The following is a 17,947-nucleotide window of genomic DNA, read 5'->3' on the forward strand; positions in this document are numbered from 1 at the left end:
ATATGTATGATATTTATTTCGATTAACATGTACCGGTTTTGATTAGTTAGACAATAAAGAGCACATGTATGATATTCATATCGATCAAAATGTAGTGTTTATGATAGGTAAGACGTTTAAAACGTAGAGTGTCAGTCTTTATTATGCTCTGATATAAAGCTGCAAGTCCATAAAAATGAGAAAACAGTATGGTAGAAGAAGACATAAATTCAACGTAACAAATTGAAAGAAATTCCGTCTTTATTCCTAATTTAAATCACATTTGACTGACCTGTTACGTATGAATGAGGGTGGGTGACCTGTTTACATCTGAATGGGGGTGAGGTGACGGAGTTGTTGGGTGACTAATCTGAGTGAAGGTAGCATCGTAAGTGAGGTTCACCTGACAGACTAGAATTAAATTTGAAATTGTTGAGTTCAGGTTGTTTCAACTGACGCTGTGAAATCACCAGAAGATAAATGACCTGCTTGATGATATAGAACGCAATGTTAAGTCGGAAGGGAACCAACTCTACAAACATGAAGTTACTCAAAAACAAGAGGAAAATCCTGCATGCCAGTCCCTGATAAATGCCGTGAGAAATTCGCACGTGACTTTGGAGAAGGTCGTGAAACATGGCACCGATATTCAGGTATGTTTATTTATATAAATATGTAACGTACAAACAAAAGTTCTCTAGTCTTAGAAGTGTTGCGCAACCTTTGTAGTGATCAGCTGCAAATATTTGGATTTGCTTAAGAGATACACGGCAGTGTAAATAACTGATAGACAATGATTGTTTTGTATTGTTTTGTTTTTGTTATTGTTATTATATTTACCTGGTAACCATCCTTTTATTACTTAGGGTCAAATAGTAAGATGAAAAAAGAAAAATAACTTATAAAATGAAATAAATCTGACACAGAATGTGGCTTTGTTATTATTATAAGCATTAAAACCAGTAGTATCGATCAGGACTCATAAGGACGTCGATTTCCTTGTTATTTGCTTCCAAAAGAATAATGTGCCATTGTTCCAGTAGAGATTTGCTTGCCTATGGCGACTCCGCTTCGTCCATTACATCGCTGGAAGAAAGTAGTAATCAAACCATGTCGAGTTGCGTCCCTTCTTATTTTATGTTGCTGATTGTATATTCCTCTCATCCTCAACGAAACCGGTATGAAGCAGTATGATCATAACCCAGTATATCCGTTGTAGGTTAAGGTACGTGTTATACACAGGGATTAAGACTATTTTTAAATATATTTCAGCTTGGGGTCAATTTTTATTCCATAGTTAATATATGTAATAAATTATAAATAAATTCCCTGGCAAACATTTGTATATCTATAAATTATGCACGAAAATGCTGTACCTCGAGGACATTCAAAGTGGTATTTTGTCTCGATGAGCAGCAGATTTCATTTTCTAAAGAAAAGTAAGCCGACGAAAAACTCTATTTATGACGCAGATCCTAAAAGCGTATGATATTCCGGCCTTTTATGAAAAACATGCCGCTGTTGCAAGCGCGAAGAAGACCAAACAGGACTGGAGCATTCAATTTTAAATTTAGCCAATTTGTACTTGTTATACATAACACGCATTTTACCGACGACATGTTCAATTGAGCAGATGAAAAGTATATAATGTCTAAAGTATAATTTATGTATTGACTTCTAAAGCACTGAAGTTTTGAAGCTGGGGGAGATGTGTCCTGTTCGGTCAGTAGTAAACATATAAAAAAAACATTTAGTTCTATGAATCAGTTACTTCTGTCTTTATTTACCAATGACAATGTATTGTGTACATTTTTGGGGAATAAGGAAGGCACATACCAAGGCAAAATGATCCTAATAAAAGCGCTACATCTGGGAATTTTCTTACGAAATGTTCTGAACATTTAAGTATAGAAATCCCTGTTACAATATTTTAAACCTTTTTTTCATTTCTTTATTTTACATATCATTATGTGCATATGTTATATAATATATACATTTTACATGTGATTATGTGCATATATTGTATAATATATACATTTTACATATGATTATGTGCATCTATTTTGTATTATGTACATTTTACATATGATTATGTGCATCTATTTTGTATTATGTATATTTTACATATGATTATGTGCATATATTATATATTATATACATTTTACATATGATTATGTGCATCTATTTTGTATTATGTACATTTTACATATGATTATGTGCATCTATTTTGTATTATGTACATTTTACATATGATTATGTGCATATATTATATATTATATACATTTTACATATGATTATGTGCATCTATTTTGTATTATGTACATTTTACATATGATGATGTGCATCTATTTTGTATTATGTACATTTTACATATGATTATGTGCATATATTATATATTATATACATTTTACATATGATTATGTGCATCTATTTTTTATTATGTACATTTTACATATGATTATGTGCATATATTATATATTATACACATTTTACATATCATTATGTGCATATGTTATATAATATATACATTTTACATGTGATTCTGTGCATCTATTTTGTATTATGTACATTTTACATATGATTATGTGCATATATTATATATTATATACATTTTACATATGATTATGTGCATCTATTTTGTATTATGTACATTTTACATATGATTATGTGCATCTATTTTGTATTATGTACATTTTACATATGATATATATATCTATTTTTTATTATGGACATTTAAAATATGATTATGTGCATAAATTATATATTATGTATATTTTGCATATGATTATGAATATTACATATTATGTACATTTTACATATGATTATGTTCATTCTATTCATCTTTATCAGCAAAACCTGGTGCTTGTCTTTTCGACATCAATAACATTCCCATTCCTAACTGTCCTTATTCGTGATGGCGAAAAGCAGCAAAACCTTTTGTATTGGGCCTACTTATTAACGTATCTTCGCATATACAAGTGTCTTGCTACTCTTACTTATTTTCCTGCTATTTTTTATTTGTCTATTTTATTTTATTTTATTTTGCTCCGTAAAAGTATAAAATATAGAATCATAAAATGTTTCATAAAATGAATAGTATAAGGTAAAAAATACCAGTATTACGTTCTTTTTCATTTCTAAAATGCACGTATGACTACTGTAATTTGTATCCTTTATTTGATCTTACCAATCTGCACCAATGCGTACATATTCTCCGTGTGAGGGGAAGGGGAGATAATTCATTTCGCATTAATGGCGCTATATATTTGCTGATTTTAATGTTATAATGACATTATTTCCTCAGAAGTAGATTGATATTTGGATATCCGTCTCGAAGCATTAATGACGTATCTTACTAAACTAGATGCGTTATTTGTAATCAATCTGTCTTGCTTTCATCAAATGAGGGGTTGTCCGATGAAGATGGGGGATTACAGGTCAAAATCAAATACAATTTCCTACTTAAAAACCTCCAATAAATACAAATGTTTATCAATGTGAGCAAATGAAATCGTAGGCGCTGAATAATTCATTTTTTGTAATATTAAAACACAAAGGGTTTGAAACTCCAATCCCGAATCTCTCAATTTTTTAACCCAAGTTGTATTCCTCTTTTTAAAAGTGTTAATTGAAACGTGTTGCCACGACATTTTCAAATGTTGAACTACAGTATATTTGGTTCAAAAATAATTTAATTAAAAAGAATCTAGTTCAAACACGGTCATCAGAAAGTGTATGTTTCTTTTCTGTAAATTTTATTTAGAGAATATACTATTGTTTTCAAATATCTCCGGAAAAGAACTGGACAATCACTAAGATGTGATATGCATAACATTAGACATTGATAATGCAATTTTGATATAGCGTAATTAAATATGTGCGAATCTGCTGCTGTTTTGCATTGTTTCCTGTTGATGCTGTTGCCGCTGCTTCAACTGATGTTGGTGTTGCTTTGTTTTCTTTTAAGTTAAACATCACTCTTGCGTAAATAGCAGACAAATACCTATTAATTTTAATTTTACTCAAGTTAATTATGACTCCACAATTCTCTGCATTGCCATCTGTAATGTATTATGTAAGACTCTTTAAAAAAGTAACTTCGCAAAAGTATATGAAGAGTGTAAATATGCAATTCATGTTATTGTAATGAATCTTAAACATTCCGAAAAAGGAATTATTCCTAATGTTCAGGGATATCTAATTATAGATTTCAGTTCACTGATCTGAACTTTTTACAAGGACTCTGTGATACCATTTGATGTAATTTCATATCCTTATCGAAATGCTTCAATATTCGATATATCATGGTGTATCATAGGCTCAAAATAAGCAATGCCAAATAATGATTGAAATTGCTTTTGTTTTAAAAATTCCAACCGGCAAATTCTCCTGCGCGGTACTCAACAAAAAGGTGTCCCAAAGTTACTAAAGCTACTTATATACCGACAGTAACTGTTTAATGTCAGCGCTTTTTCGAACTCATAAATTAAATAGAGATAAATCAATTCATCTAGCGTGTTACATCAATATTTATTTTTGAACGTGAAAGTATTATTTAAATAAACTGAGCCGAGAAGGTCTTTTCATGGTAAAATATAGACACTGAATGAGACGAGAGAGAGAGAGAGACAGAGAGACAGAGAGAATAGTATAAGCATATATTTAAGTTAATACCTTTTCTAAAAATGAACTTGCTCCTAGTAAGTTAAATAAATAAATCACCGCTTGAGAAAGTGCTTTGGTTAAAGCATAGTGTTTCGTAAAAATTCATGGCGTCATTTTTACCTATGTTGCAGCGCAATAATGATCCAAAATTATGAATGATGATATTGTAGTGTTATAACATATTGATCTGGAATAAAACGTAACCAATCAAAACATTAAATTTCATGAAAATTAAGGTTGACTTTAGCTGTTATCATTAAGTGGCCAATTTGGCAAAGAAGTGAGCGACAAGTAAATAACGTCAGTTTCTGATGTGTCTTCTCCATCATGTAAATTGGAAATCCCATGGAGCAAGCAGTTTTGGCATGTGACGGAAGAGTTTGCGAATTGTCATGCCAAATCAACGTGTCCACCTTAGAGATCAGAAAGCACACATACAACAATCTCTATATAATATAGTGTGAGTTATAATTAACATAAATAAATAAATATCTTTACATTACTCAGAAGGGTAAAATACTAATTTTCACATATGATCTTTCCATTTTTCGATCATCCCCATAAATGACGGACCAGTTGGACAACGTTATAGGATAAAATGATCACTCACAAGGTAGATAAGTATTTCATGTTAACTCTTTGAGTGATTAGGTAAAATTTACACATCGATGAATACCCAACCATGATTATTTAATCATTTTAATTCCAATATACTTTCCTTCTCTCATCAGATCGTCAGATTTCATAAGCAAAATATTTCCTTTATGTAGATCTAAGTTTGTCTTTCATTTGCTTACTAACTGAGACAGAATACATAGCCGGATCTTCGCTAGCCAAGAGTCGTCGATTCTTCACGCAGTAATATAGGACAGATTGTCCTAGCAGGTCATGCTAGTGACATATTATGATCATCATTTTATATATATATATATATATATATATATATATATATATATATATATATATATATATATATATATATATATATATATATATATATATATATATATAAACGTGTTTATATAATATCCGTTAATGTTCCTTTCTATGCATTTCGATCTTTCACAAGCAATATCGTGATCAGGGACATCCCTTGCTTGACGCATGACCCTGACCTTTAATAACAGCTGCCGGAACATATTGTCGAGAGGATATGCAATGATATTCGAAGATTGGCTTGCAAATCCTCCCAAATGCCTTCTTCGGCAAAAGGGGTGAATCTTTGGAGTGCTGGAAGGTCTTTCTAATTACGTTGTTTTAACTTCTAATGGTCTATTTAATGCGGGTTTGTAAACTTTGATTGGAAATCGCAGAAGTGATGGGGGGTGGCTTCTTTTTGTTATTATCAAGGCCTTAGGCGTTGATATAGATAAAACTTCACATCTGATGTCCTGGTAACAGGGAACCAAAGGTAACCCTCAAAATGTATCAATGTGTAGCAAATTCCAGATCAGTATCACTTGACCGTTTACATCCAATCAAAACGTATTAAACTGGTATATTCATAAAAATTGGAAGTATCATAATGTAACCCCATAATGTCATGACGCACATATTTATGGAAGACGTTTTTCTCCTGACGATAACATATGCGGAATTAATAGAAGCCTTTATATACATTGGATTTTTTTTCAATCTCAATGGTAAATACGAGTGCTAACAAGATGGCGTTTTATTGTCATGGGTATAGCTTCAGAAATGCATGCTATTTTCTATAACATATCACTTGAAAGCTCATAACAGGTTAAGTTTAGGAAATATAATGTGTTGAACACAAGGTTTACCTATTACAGGCTGGAAAAATGCTGCGTTTCAATACTAAAAGTGCAAGAAACATCGATGACACCCATATGACTTTCTTACATTTGCAGATTTTAGGCGTTCGGCTCAGATTGATAAAAATGAAATATTTGTATACATTGAACATTATCTTTCCTGGTGTGCAGCATTGGTTTACTAGTGGTGTTACCAAACTACTGGAGATTATGTCGCTGTGCTTTTAAATTATAACTTTCTGTATTCCTTTTGTTGTAACGGATAGTTTCAAAACTTCAATAGTGAATATACCTTCAATTAATTCGGATCATATAATCACATCTCATAGTTTGAGCGCAAAGTGAAGTGTCTAATTGATTTTTTATTCATTCTTTACGTTTCTTTTACTTTGTATACAGAACGAATGCATTTCATTCTGATTTATTTGTGTAATTAAGTAAATCCAAATGTTTTACAAAAAATGTTCACAAATAAATTAGTGAAAGCTTCTACTGGTTTTATTTTTCATAAACGGGTGTATACGTTTACCAGATATATCTAGTGGCTGACAGAACGATATCGCAGGTGAAGTTATACTACGAACAGATTAAAGAGAAGTTGGAAGAGACGGAGACTGTCACATTAAATCTTCAAGTTAATCCACAACTCCAGATCTTCCTGGACCAAAGGTCAAATATTGGGAAGGTCGTATGCAGAAAGGAACACGAGAGTTCTCGGATTGCAAGACCACAGAAGCCATTGAAGCCATTGAAAGACTATCAAATTAAGATTCGAGAAGTTGCGGGGATAACAATCCATGGTGATCAGGATCGCTACTATACAGGGCTTACATATGTACAAGAAGATCAAGTGATGCTAACTGATTTCAACAACAAGAGAGTTCTATTGCTGAACTCCTCGTACCAATGCATGGCCAGATTAACATTGCCAGTCAGGCCATGGGACATTTGTTTAGTTGATCAAAAGGAGGTGGTCGTCTCTTTACCAAGTATGAAAATACTTTAGTTCCTGTCTGTAACAAGCGGGACCATCAAACTCACCAGGAAGGTTGAAGCTAAATATACAAGTAGGGGTGTCGCTCCAGCTGGGATAGGAAAGATAGTTGTATCTTGTTCAACTAAAAGTGAAGGAAAATACTACTGGAGTCTGATCTCCAGTGCAGGAGAAGAAGAGAAGTGTCATCAATTTGACTGTCAGATTCATAATTCATCCACTTATACCGCTCTCAGTTCATCATGTACACGTGTGTACATTACTGTGTGCCTTGCCAATTCTCTGTACTGCTTCAACATGGATGGTAGGATAATGTTTGTCTACAGTCCTGACAGTCTCCGTCTTCCTACAGGTGTTGCTGTAGACAGGGATGATAATGTATATGTAGTTGGATACGGATCAAACACCATACACCAGCTGACACAAGGCGGCGTTTGCATTCGAATCATAACTGAGGGTTTTCCTGACACACCAGCTGCCATTTGGTTCAATAACAGCAGTGACAGTTTTGTTATAACTAATCATTCTGGATATTCAAGAAAAATCTGCATGTTTAGCATTAAGTAATAATTAAACTAGTGTTGATTCTCAGCCTTCATACTGGATAGGTGGATACTTATATTACGTTTATGTTCGGATCATTTGGTTGCATAATGCTGAGGGCATATTTCACAAAACCAAGGAAACATAATATAAATCCAATTGATATTATATGTAAGGGGATGTAAAGCTTCTGATACGTATTACCTAGATGATAAGTTGAATAACAGAGATATCATAAGGGTCCATATTCTTTTTCATGCCAATGCCCGTTGAGCCCTCTACCGTATGACATAACTGTTATCTCAAGGAATTATATTGTCTAACTGATTCACCGTATGGCCATGGCTTACTTCCTATTCTTAGTTATGAACAAATCTCTTTTTCATGCGCAGAACACGCATTTTCCCTATGCGTATCTTCCCCAGCATCCCGTCTTTTTTTAACCTAATTTATTATCATATATCAATCCGCATGTAGCCAATCATTTTGTACTGCTCATGTAAGTAGACTCGACATTTCTTCATGCTCATCGGACAGCGCCATGGTGTTGAAGAAGACTTGACTACATAATTTTCTCACACGTTTGTACACCATTTTGAGGACATAGTAGCTAGTGAAGATATTATGTATACTTAAAGATCTTCTTAAATGGAAATGCAAACCGTGTTGAATTAACATTTATGGACAGTTATTAATGTAAATGTGTTTCCTGGTAACGTTCTACTGCTGAAGTAAAATTGTCATTCTTTCATCTGTCTAAGGACATATGACTTGAATTTGATAACAGTTTGAACAGGCTAGCCTACATTTATGTTGAAATAATTCCGTTTCTTCATTTTCAGTAACATATTCATATTGTTTAGGATGAGTTTTAGCGGAATTTATGCTTTCAAAATATTTCTAAAATAGGTAAAATTGACAACATTACTAAGATGTATTTCCAGATATAATTCAACCAGGAATGGTTAAGCAGGTTAGTGTGACTGTTTTCTTTGCTTTGATTTATTTATGTCTGTTCCCATTTCAATGATTTCTTTCATTATTCATTCACAGGATTTCACAATAAATCCAGTCAAATGTTAATGTTTGTCACCTGATTTTATCATCAGTATCAATTTCTAAAATTAATTTATTCGCCCTCTTTTTATCTTTCCTTTTCTCAAGTTAACGTATCATTCAGTTTATATACTTGGAGGATTGCACTATGATGAGAGTCGAATACGTTAGTTAAATACCTTTCGTTATATATATATATATATATATATATATATATATATATATATATATATATATATATATATATATATATATATATATATATATATATAGGTGTGATCCGTATTATCGATGTTATTCTGTATGATTTTGTTTGGGTGTCATCCGTATTATCGATGATATTCTGTATGATTTTTGTATGGGTGTCATCCGTATTATCGATGCTATTCTGTATGAATTTGCCTGGGTGTCATCCGTATTATCGATGATATTATTTATGGTTTTGTATGGGTGTCATCCGTATTATCGATGCTATTCTGTATGATTTTGTCTGGTTGTTATCCGTATTATCGATGTTATTCTGTACGATTTTGTCTGGTACTCCAGTTTTATCCACCTTAATACCACTTTATGGTAATATATATGCATGCCTATATATGCCCTCTACAGTAAATCCATATGGTAATATATATCGGTGTCTATACATGCCATATACGGTCAATTCATGTGCTAATATATACTGATGCCTATACATTTCTTATACGGTCAATCCATATGCTAATATATATCGATGCCAATACATTACTTATCCGGTCAATCCATTTGGTAATATATGCTATACGTAACCTTTACAGTCAATCCCATGTGCAAATAGGTATGGATGCCTATACATGTCACCTACAGTAGTCAATCATATGGGCAACAGGGATTCAACTTGATCAGAGAGCATAAAACAAACAAAGGTATTAATGTCATTTGCAGTCAATTCTTATGCACTGGATGTGGATGCCTGTACATCCCTCGACAGCTAATCCTTATATTAATGGAAATGTATGCCTATATCTGAACTTTGCAGTAAATCCTTATGCTAGTAGATATCGATGGATGCCTGTAAGTACACTCTACACTCAGTCGTATGCAATGGATGTGGATGCCTGTACATGCCCTCTACAGTCAATCCATACGCAATGGATGTGTATGCCTATACATGTCATCTACAGTCAATCCATATGCAATGGATGTGGATGTCTGCAGGATGCCCTCTACAATCAAACCTTATGCAATTGATGTGGATGCCTGTTTATGCCTACTACAGTCAATCCGTATGCAATGGTTGTGGACACCTGTACGATGCCCTCTACAGTCAAACATTATGCAATGGATGTGGATGCCTATACATGTCCTGTACAGTCAATCGATATGCAATGGATGTGGATGCCTGTATATGCCCGCTACAGTCAATCCGTATTTTATTGAAAAGGTTGCCTTTATTACCCTCTACAGTCAGTCCCCAAATACAATGGGTGTGGATGCCTATACATGCCCTCTACAGTGAATTCGTCTCCAATGGATGTGTATGCCTCCAAAATTTCTCTACATTCAGTCCTTACCCAATGATTGCGGATGCCTATACATGCCCTCTACAGTCAATCCATATGCAGTGGATGTGGATGCCTGTACGATGCCCTTTAGAGTCAACCCTTACGCAACGAATATGGATGATTGTACATTCCATCTACAGTCAATCCGTATGCCAATGAATATTAATGCCTTACGCAAAGAATGTGGATGCGTGTACACACTCTGTAAAGGTAATCCACATGCAATGGATGTGGATGCATATACATGCTCTCCATTCAATTCTTACGCAATGGATGTGGATGTCTATACATGTCATATGCTGTCAATCCTTCTGCTATTCGATATGGATATCTATTCATTACCTCTACAGTCAATACTTATGGTTGCATATATCGATACCTACACATGTAATCTACAGTCAATCATTATGTAATGGATGTGGATGCAAATATATGCCCTCTACAGTAGTCAATCATATGGAGTACCTGGATTTAACTGGATCAGAGAACATAAATCAAACAAACAGCAGTAGCAGCTCATGCAAGATTTAACGTTACATGATGAAAACTTTTATCGTGTATCTAATGCATATGCGTTATTGGTTCAGCATCCGGAATGATAATGTAATAATGGAGTATTAATTGTACACATGGTGGGCTTCAAAGGTATGTCATACTGTTATATGCCAACTGTATATCGTGCTAGAGTAATGTGACATATTATATCATTCTGATAGGAAGCCTACATTTCCAATTTAGCTATGAATTGTGTAGTGTAACCCACATTACGATAATAATTGAAAAAACCATCATAAAACTACATAGGATTAAAACCATAAATGTCTGCATGTACATCATGTAGCGTGGGTTGTTTTCTTTGTCACCCGTATTACACTTTTAATTTTGGTCGACGAGCGTTTGATGTATAAATGCAGTGCATTAAAAATATATAGGAGGAAAAGTATGTTTATGAGAGTTCCTGCACCGAACACGGTTTTGATCTTAAATGGGCTTCACTATTTAAAACGTTTTCAAACTGATACAGAGCCCAAACGTATTTGATAAGTAAAGAGATATTTACATGGTATAAAGTGACATGTAGCACACACTTGTAAAAGAAAATCACACGATTTATTTTAGCCAGTACCCATGTTCGCAGAGTGAATTGCGCGGGTCATACTGTATGTACTTGAATTATATATAAAGAGGAAAATGAAGGTAATACAAATTTTAAGATCGTTTGAAAATGGTAATGTAGTCTACTCAAAAGACCTAGCAACACAGTGCTCAAGCTACACACTTTGCACCTCTGCCATACTGACCCGTACAACCTATGCCAGTTTCTTGACGATTTTCTCTAGGTACAGCAGTTTTATCCACCTTAAAGACCACATTCTGCCACCACTATTCTAACATAATTGAAAACGCTAAGAGAAGTCATTGAAAAATGTTGTTTACTGATATTAATGATGAACTATTTTAGTTATATGATTTAAGAGTATTAAGTCCAGACCCTCACCACTGTAAATTGACTACAAAAAGTATTGAGTCCAGACCGTAATGACTGCAGGTTTACTACAAATATTTTAAGTAAAGGCCGTCATTACTACAATTTTTCTACAATGGTGGGAACTGAAAACAGAATCTTACACTTTATCAAAGATGCATGAATAGTTCATCTGAAAGTAACCTCGTCTGAACGGAATCACATATTATTATTTCTATATATCTTAACTGTTATTTATTGCTGTTTTGCCACCATTTTTTCGGGACCGATGTCCTTGGAAATAAAAACAAACCATTACATGAAGCATTCTGATCAAGTGTACGCTATTTTCGTGATATTTATTTTGTGGTATAAAATTCATATGCACTAAAGATGTGATCCTCTCAAATCAACACATGAGACGGAACCAAATTAATGACATCAGTACCAGCATGGTTACCATTTAGACGCAAACAGTAGTAATACACCACATTTAGTGAATTACCGCTCAGAAAATGAAGGATACAAGGCTGGAAACAAAGCTACTAATGGTTGGTATCTCAATATTCCCGATACAAAAGTGTACAAATAAAAATTGTTTGCTTTAAGAGTGTAACTCTATTATTAGTGACCAGATGGGATTATATCATACCAACACTATAGTACTGCGAACAGTGTGATGACCTGTGCCTGTCCATCTGTCCTTTAGCACATGTCATCTACACGGCTGGACGAAAATTAATGAAACACTGTAGTTAGCACGAATATGTGGTAACTATGTACAAGAGGTGTATTATAGTATTGAATCCCTCCCCTGAAGCGTACGCCCCGGATGCGGGAGGTCGTGGGTTCGATTCCCATTTCGAGTCATATCAAAGACTTATAAAAATGGCACTAATAGCTGCCTCGCTTGGTGCTCAGCATTAAGAGGTTAGTGTTAGGACTAGTCGGCTTGGTGTCAGGATAATGTGCCTGGGTGGGACACCATGCTACATGTCTGCGGCATGATGCCTCAGTGCATGAAAATCACTATAAACTGTCACACTGCAGATATTAAAAATCTAAATCACACACACACACATACCCCTGAATAACCTAGAAGAGGGTCAAAAGTGAACATTATTGTGACTTTTTGAAAACTTTATTCCCAACGGTTTTTAAATACAATTACTGAAGGAAGACTCATTATATACCACAATGGACACATTTAAAGTTTGTGACATGCATCGATTGTAGATTTGCATGGAGTTAAATAAAATTTAAAATGATAATTCTACGGGGTTGGTTCCCTTTGAATTTTATTTGTTAAAATTACTACACCAAGCAAATAGCAAAAACTTGAAATTTGGCACTGCAAATATTGAGATATACTCGGTTTATCCATTTGTTCATTTTATAACTCCTATAAACAGTTCGATGAAAATTCATGAACCATCGTTATGACAGAGTGAATTTTATAAATGTCATTGTAGCATGTATGTGACTTTGCAACGGTGAAGTCTGGGTTTTATTAATAGAACTTACAAAGCTTGAAATGTTGCAGAAATAGCGTTTGTACCTCTTGAAATATTTGTCATTAGTTAAAAGTTTGCAGAGATCGGTAGATTAGGGAAAAACGGGAAATGTACAATTTTCCAAACCTTGGAGGGCATCTGTTAGTAATACCGTTTGGATAAACCTATGTTCTGATTGGATAACCTAATGGTTTTGGGTGTGATTCCCCGAGCGAAGTCTCTTCTTTTAAAGATGAAATATTACACCTGAAAATCAAGCAATATAGGATTTTATTGAACGAGGAGAAAACGTCTTGACTCCGCGAGTGGCCGATGACAAAGCTGGTCATGTACAAGTTTACTTTCTTCTATCCAATTGATTAAATTGTTGTATCCTGTATACAGAACTTGTATTGTTCTCTTCAGTATCTCTGCACATGTTTCCATGAAACTATCTTTTAATTTCATTTATAATATTCTCTAAATTCGGGCTATAACCCAGTAGTCGATCATCCTCAGGACATCCATAACCACCAAAGTAATCAAGACAGTGATAGACATCATCAATATATGGTAATCCTGCGCACGAGGTGAACCACCAGAGAACTTTGTAGGGTTTCAAATCTAAAACTATCGGTGACATTTTCGAAAGAATTCACCATGGTTTATTTTTATATGTAGTCATGGAAGGCATCTAAAATAAGCAGTGGAACACAAACAGGTCCATTCTTCAAACATATTTGCTAGTAATTCGGATATACCATTGTAAACCTTTTAACAAATGACTTCATTCTATATGGTATGTGTTATGCCATCTACATCATCTACTGTACATAGATATTATCCTCGTGACTTCACGAGATGCTCCATTGTACGTGTCTGGGTCCGGTTGACTGGTTTTCATACACAATTTCTTGCAACCGTATTTTAAAATATAATATTATTATCGTCTGTAAGATATCAAGTTTGCAGAACTTGATAAAATATTTATCATTACCGCGCTGTTTGGAGAACATTATGTGATTATTATGCTGTGCGTGTGTGTGTTTGTACAATGTCGTTCAACTCTTCATACAAAAATGAAGATGACATGACACTGTCAGCTATAATTCAGGTGGTCTTTAGATGTACACAATGGTTTTAGAATTATAGTTAATCAGCTGCAGCTGGAGCTGATAGAAGGACTGGGACACTTGCATGTACATAATATTATATGCCTGTCCATGGTGATTGCTTGAGTAGGACAGTGCTGCACAACTCGTCCAACATGTAGACTTCAAGACTTGGAGTTTGAGTAGGTGGTATGTCAATGTGCACAAAACTGTTAGAATTCTGGTCAATCCCGTGGGGTTGGAACTATGGGGCGGGAAGAAAGACATACATTCTTGGATGAAAGTCTTACATGTCTGAGAGTCAGTGCATGTGATCATTAACTCAGTAACACTTGTTAGATGTGTTATGAATGAGACCAATGCATTATGGTTTACTAGGATCTAGCTGCTTCCCCATGCCCATATTATAGAAACTATTAAAATTACTTTCTCTATTCATATATGTATCTACTTGTATACACTGGAAATTCATACATGCAACCAGAATAGGTCTCGAGATCTATCCTTACCCCTTAAGGACTTATTCCCTACGTTTTAACTTGGATATTATAATTGTTTCACTCTGTATCTATAAAACCACTTTCTGAGAATCAAAGACAAATGAAGACAAGAAACTAACATTTCCAGCCACACCCATTATTATGTACTGATTATAGCCCTAAGGCCATATATTTATCGGTGGGTCTGAAATACAGGTGAGCGTCAGCATATATGTTTCACAGCTTTGTCTAGTTCTTTCTCGACTAGTTATTTTTCACGATAAGAAACTGATATGTAATAATTTAGAATTTTGCAATTTTAATTTTAACAAATTTTGATATGAGAGAGAACTGATACCTGAGAGTTTTATTACTAGTGTCACGTTTTTATCACAAGTCTCTCTATCTCTCTCTCATTACGATTATACAGACGTGTATTTGATATTTCGGTGATGTCAAGCTTACCAGAGGTCCGTGTTCCCTGTTCATGTACGATTGTAAAGATATCTATGTAAGATTTAGGTCAGGTCGAACTTAGAGTTAAAAGTACGTTCTTGACATAAATATGTACTTGTTTTCGATATAGCACTGTATGCATGGACAATTTGTTCCTTTCTCATTGTACAAATAATTATGAAAGATATAAACCTTTTTTTAACACACACACACATGCATATGTATATATATATATATATATATATATATATATATATATATATATATATATATATATATATATATATATATATATTAAAATAACATGGCCTTTAAAGTGTTGGTATAAAAGAATTTGATATTTTGATATACCAATAATGTTGCTATATCAAATTGTGATTCACCCATGACGCATTCATAAGAATATACAAACTTTGTGTCAACAGCAGGCTATCGCATCTTTACTCTCTAGACCAGTGATGAATTTCCATGATTTATCATTAGCGACAGAAGCAAGTATATATAAAAAATACTCTCTCCCTCTCTCACGCGAAGAGACAAAATATGTCCGAATCTGTAAAATGAAGGAGAAAAAGAATTTGGGTGTTCTTTTTGTTTATTTGTTTGTTTGATTAGGTTACACCAAAAGTAAAATATATAAGTATTCAAATGTCCGAATGACGCTCCCTCCACCCACCCACCCCCACCCCGTTGATTGGTGAGGCAGAGACTAATCAATGAGCAGAGAAACATAGGGTTACAATACAAAAATGACCTTACGGTAAGTAAGTCTCCGTAACACCCTCCCTCTCTCTCGTTGTTTGCTCTGTTAGCTTATCAGTTTTACCACAGCCTCTCTCTCTCGCTCTCTCTCTCTCTCTATCTATCTATCTATCTATCTATCTATCTGTCTATCTCTCTCTCTCTCTCTCTCTCTCTCTCTCTCTCTCTCTCTGGACTATCGTAGTAACATACGGAAGAAAATCCTTTAAAAAAACGAGCGTAGCGGATAATCGCCTGCGTCAAATGATTTACGAAGGTCGAAAGAGAAAGCTGGAGGATAAAAATGATAGTATGGTCGGTAGCCATGGTAATTAAAGCATAATAATGATATAGATCAACTGTAAATACATTTAAATGTTTTAATTGCCTCTTCTCGGTTTGTCCTTAAACCAAATTTACATTCCCCTCTAGAAGCAATATACCCGATGGTAAGTGAATGGCTACACGTTCAGTGTTCAACAATGTCACCATACTGTGTTTTGGTGCTATACTTTCTTTATTTACGCTGTCGTTCATGTTTATATCATAAGTGTGTCTCGTATGCATTAAATCAATATGATTTAAAATAGATGCTCGAGAAAAGAAAAGAATCAGCGTACCTTTTTCGAACGAGGATTGTGAATAGCTTCAAAAGGTACAGAACTATATTTTGTAACAGACATACACGGCAGGTATGTGAGTTCCCTCACTTCGTGAATAAATAGTTGCCTCTAGTCTATCATAGTTCCGTTGGAAATGATGAAAAAGCAAGTATGTGTATTTGTATTAAGTGTAAATAAACAATCTGTAGAGTTTACGCTGTCTCTTTGATATACAACTCGTTTCCGTTTTAAAACAATGGATACATCTCGTGGTATATCAGTGATTCAGTGTACATACTAAACACATATTATCTCGTTCTCTCTCTCTCTCTCTCTCTCTCTCTCTCTCTCTCTATATATATATATATATATATATATATATATATATATATATATATATATATATATATATATATATATATATTCAAGCTAACTCAAAGAGAACAAAACAGAAGTGTCCAAATTAAGTAACTAGCTACAATCGTTGTCTACTTTGAAAAGAATCGATAATGACAATCGCCAGGAAAACAAACACGTGGTTCTGATAAACTAATACTCTGCATGCACCTGTTGTAGATAAAAGAGGGAGTAGAAATAAAACGAAATCTTAAAATCACAAAACATATGCTGCAGGAAATAAAACAACTTCAACTTTAAAAATAAATTGTGAATTTGAACTAAAAATTAGAACTTTAACTTTTTATAAATTATGTCGCTTCCTAGATCGATCTCTCTCCCTCCCTCCCTCTCTCTCTCTCTCTCGCTCCCCCCCCCCATCTCTCTCTCTCTTTCTCTCTCTCTCTTTCTCTCTCTCGCTCTCTCTCAGAACCAGAAAAAAAAGAATAAATTGTATAAAATATATAAGATAGCATTACACAAATGTTTCTTTCCGTCATTAAGTATTGATAGATAGACGAATACTTTGTTTAGATATCCTCTTTTTTCTTGCTCATCTCTCTCTATATCTCTTCCTCTCTCTCTCACACACACATACAGACAGACACACACACATGCGCGTAAACACACACAAGCACACACACTAAAGA

The 17,947-nt window shown here is 34.1% G+C and overlaps 1 protein-coding gene across 1 annotated transcript in view; it reads left to right on the forward strand.

Moving 5' to 3' along the window:
- LOC149789981 (uncharacterized) overlaps positions 1–17,947 on the forward strand; it is a 52,365-nt gene that overhangs the window by 20,906 nt on the left and 13,512 nt on the right. The gene's annotated exons all lie outside the window — the stretch shown is intronic.

This window comes from Sinohyriopsis cumingii, chromosome 10 (assembly GCF_028554795.1).
Source record: "Sinohyriopsis cumingii isolate HCF-2022 chromosome 10, ASM2855479v2, whole genome shotgun sequence".
NCBI lineage: Eukaryota > Metazoa > Mollusca > Bivalvia > Unionida > Unionidae > Sinohyriopsis > Sinohyriopsis cumingii.